We start from the raw sequence: 3,413 nt of genomic DNA, 5'->3' as shown, positions 1-3,413 counted from the left end.
GTGGGGAGTGGGGAGGTGGGGAGTGGGGAGGTGGGGAGTAGAGCTACTCAGACTCTGTCTGTGGGAGGAAATGAAGTAGACACGTCTCTATTTGTCTAGACTTCCATAACAAAATACCATAGGGGTGGGGTGTAAATGGCAGACACTTATTTATCCACACTTTGAAGTCTGATGTCTTTGAAGATCAAGGTGCTGGCATGGGCTGGTCCTGTCGATGGCCTTCTACTGGCCTGTGGCCAGTCATCTTCTACCTGTGTCATCTCCTCTTACAAGGATGCTAACCCCTGTCATGAGAGTCTGCTTAGGACATCACTGACTGCAGTCACTTTCCAGAGACCTCATCCCCTACCCCCACTGCACTGGGGGCTGAGCTGCAGTTTGCTAATGTTGGATTGAAAACATTCACTCTGCAGCAGGGATCTACTGAAGAGATTTAAACACTGAAACCATTAATCCAACACATTTTACCTTTTGCTAAGCCTACAATGACTCCTGGCATCTCTGTGTTTCCAGATGCCACCCTGGACTCTTTCTTGGGAACTTTTGGGGATATCAACATGGGTTTTACTTGAGAAAATTCAGAGGAAAAGGAGCTGGAAAAATGGCTCAGTAAAGTGCTTGTATGTAAGAAGGAGGGCCTGAGCTGTCCCCAGAACTCACTTCAAAATTAGGTGTGGTGACATGCACCTGTAATTCTGGCACCAAGATGGTAAAGTGGGTGGATCCTTGCACTCACCAGCCAGCCATCCTGATCTAACTGATGAGCCCCAGGCCACTGAGGGAGCCTGTCTCAAAAACACAAAGTGAGTATCTGAGTAACAACATGTAAGGTTGTCCCCTGGCTTCAACACAAGGGTTCACAGAAAAATTTCTGTGCATGAGCTTGCAATACACATGCACACACACATGCACACACAGGCACACTGAATACACACTCACATACACATATGCACACATATGCATGCACACACACATGCATACATATGTACACACATACAAGACTACACAACTGCACACATGTGCATAAATATGTACACATGTACATACATACACACAGGCACACACAGACACACTGAATACACACACACACACAAACACACATATGCATGCACACACACATGTACACACATGTACACACATGCATACATATGTACACACCTACAAGAATACACACATGCACACATGTGCATAAATATGCACACATATACATACATATACACACAGGCACACTGAACACATACATACACAACACACAAAGTTGCACACAGACACACACAGAAACAAACTTGGATTCCTATTCCTGTGCTGCTTGGTGGCTTATGCAAATCTTTGTTGTTTTTCCAGCAGAGGAGACAGTGATCTTCTGCTTCTGAAGTTCATTGACAGCAGCTTTGATGCTTTCCTGTGCTTGTACTTAGCTTAGCTGGTCTTAAGAAGCAGTGGGAAGCTGCCTGGCTACTGCTCTGACTGTAGATGAGGCCAGAAGGCTGCAGCTTCAGACATCCTAAATCGCAAACTAGGCCTGGCTCCATTGAGGAGCCTGGCATCCGAGATCAAGGATAAGCCTTGCTTCCATCCGACCTTTGCTATAGTAAGCAGGGCAGGGATAATGTCCTATGAGTTCAGAAGCAACAACAAACACTACCTTGAATTATAAGCCACACAGCTATTCTTCCCAGTCGTGTCTTTTGGGTTTAGTAAAGCGACCATCCTCAGCTGAGGTTGTGTCTTAATGGGTAGAGTTCTTGCCTAGCATAAATGAAGCCCTGGCTTTCGTCTCCAACACTGCAGAACCCAGATGTGGCGGCACACATTTCTAATTCCAGTGCTTAGTATGTAGAGGCAGGAGGATCGAAGTTCAAGGTCATCTTCCTTTACATGGAGAGTTTGAGACCAGCCTGAGATATTTGAGAACTATCGCAGAACAAAACAAAAAACCAAACCCAGCAAGAACAAAGTGCCCACCTTCAGTGTCCAGCTAGCTCTGCGAGAACCCTCACCAGGGCTGAATTAGCCTCCTTTTTTAAAGTAGAAGGGACTATTTTCCAGGAGAAGCTACACTGATGGTTTGGATGGGTATCAGAGTCACTCAGACACAGCAGGGCAGACACTGCCCTCCCTTCACTCGGACCGCCTGCACACCATCCCAGACCATCCTTGCTAAGATGGAGAATGAACACAGGATTTCTGGGCCAGCCTCTGCGGCATGTGCTCTCGAGGACTCATCATCAGCTCTGAGCTTGCTCCAGCTCACCTTATGAGTAGTTCCTAGTCTTGACTTGCAAGGGCACAGAGAGCAGCATGCTACAAGACCACAGGCTTAGGATTCTCTGGAAAATGTGGCTATTTGTAGGATCCATGTGGCAAAGATGGTTGTCTGCTTACCATCCATACTCACTGAGAGAACCCCAACTGTGCCTCAGGAAGCCATCAGCTTGGCTAGAACTACATTGCCCCGAAGGACCGGTAAGTGGGTCAAGGCTGGCTGGGAGCTTCCAGGATGAATTTTATTGCCTGTGGCAGGCAAAATCTTTTTCTTTTTTGCCCTCCATCCTTTCTCCCGTCTTCTGCTTTGCATGAAATAGCTGGAGCTGAAGCAGTTTTTTTGTGATCATGAGTGCATGCTTTTATAATGTAACAAAACCATCCTGGTCCTCTGGGTCTCAAATCTGGGGACAACATATCTTCATTTAACACATATCTATTGTCTTTGTGTTCTGTGCCAGTTGTGTATATATACACACATAATATTGAACAAATTTTTGACATGCTAGAACATACATTTTACAGATGTAATAGTAAATACACAAGCTTTGATCTCGGAGTCTCTAGGGCTGCAATAGATGAGAGAGGAGTGCAATATATTCACTCAGACCTGCCCCCTGGCCTAAGCTGGGCTTGGCTGGACTCTGAGGAGTGGTACAGTGATGGGTCAATCAGGTCTGGCCCATACCAAGCTCCCCACCTGGTCTCTGGATGTATCTGACCAGGCAGGTAATGGCCTGGCAACCAGAGGCTGTAGATGACCACAAAGATTCATTTCTGGACACACCAGGAAACATGCACACATGGACTCTGGGAGCTGTGACAACATGCATAAAACCAAAGTCTATCATGGAGCAGGGAGCTGGGCATACACTTCTGCCCTTAGTTGTGGAACAACTGGGAGTTGGTAGCTTCTGGGATGTGAAGGGTCCATTTTCTCTAAGAATGTAGTGTCTGGTAAATCAGCATTTTCCCCCAGTGGACCACACATTGGAAGCTCAAATTGAAGGGTTTTAAGCAAAAAGGGCACAATGTAGAGTGGATATGGGAAGGGGTAGGGGTGTATCAGAACAACCAAGAGCTATGACAATTTGTTGGGGTCATCCTGTCCAAAAATGAAAAGAGAGAGAGGGGGAGGGGGAGGGAGG

This window comes from Mus caroli, chromosome 3 (assembly GCF_900094665.2).
Source record: "Mus caroli chromosome 3, CAROLI_EIJ_v1.1, whole genome shotgun sequence".
Taxonomy (NCBI): Eukaryota; Metazoa; Chordata; class Mammalia; order Rodentia; family Muridae; genus Mus; species Mus caroli.
Note: the sequence above shows the minus strand (reverse complement) of the source record.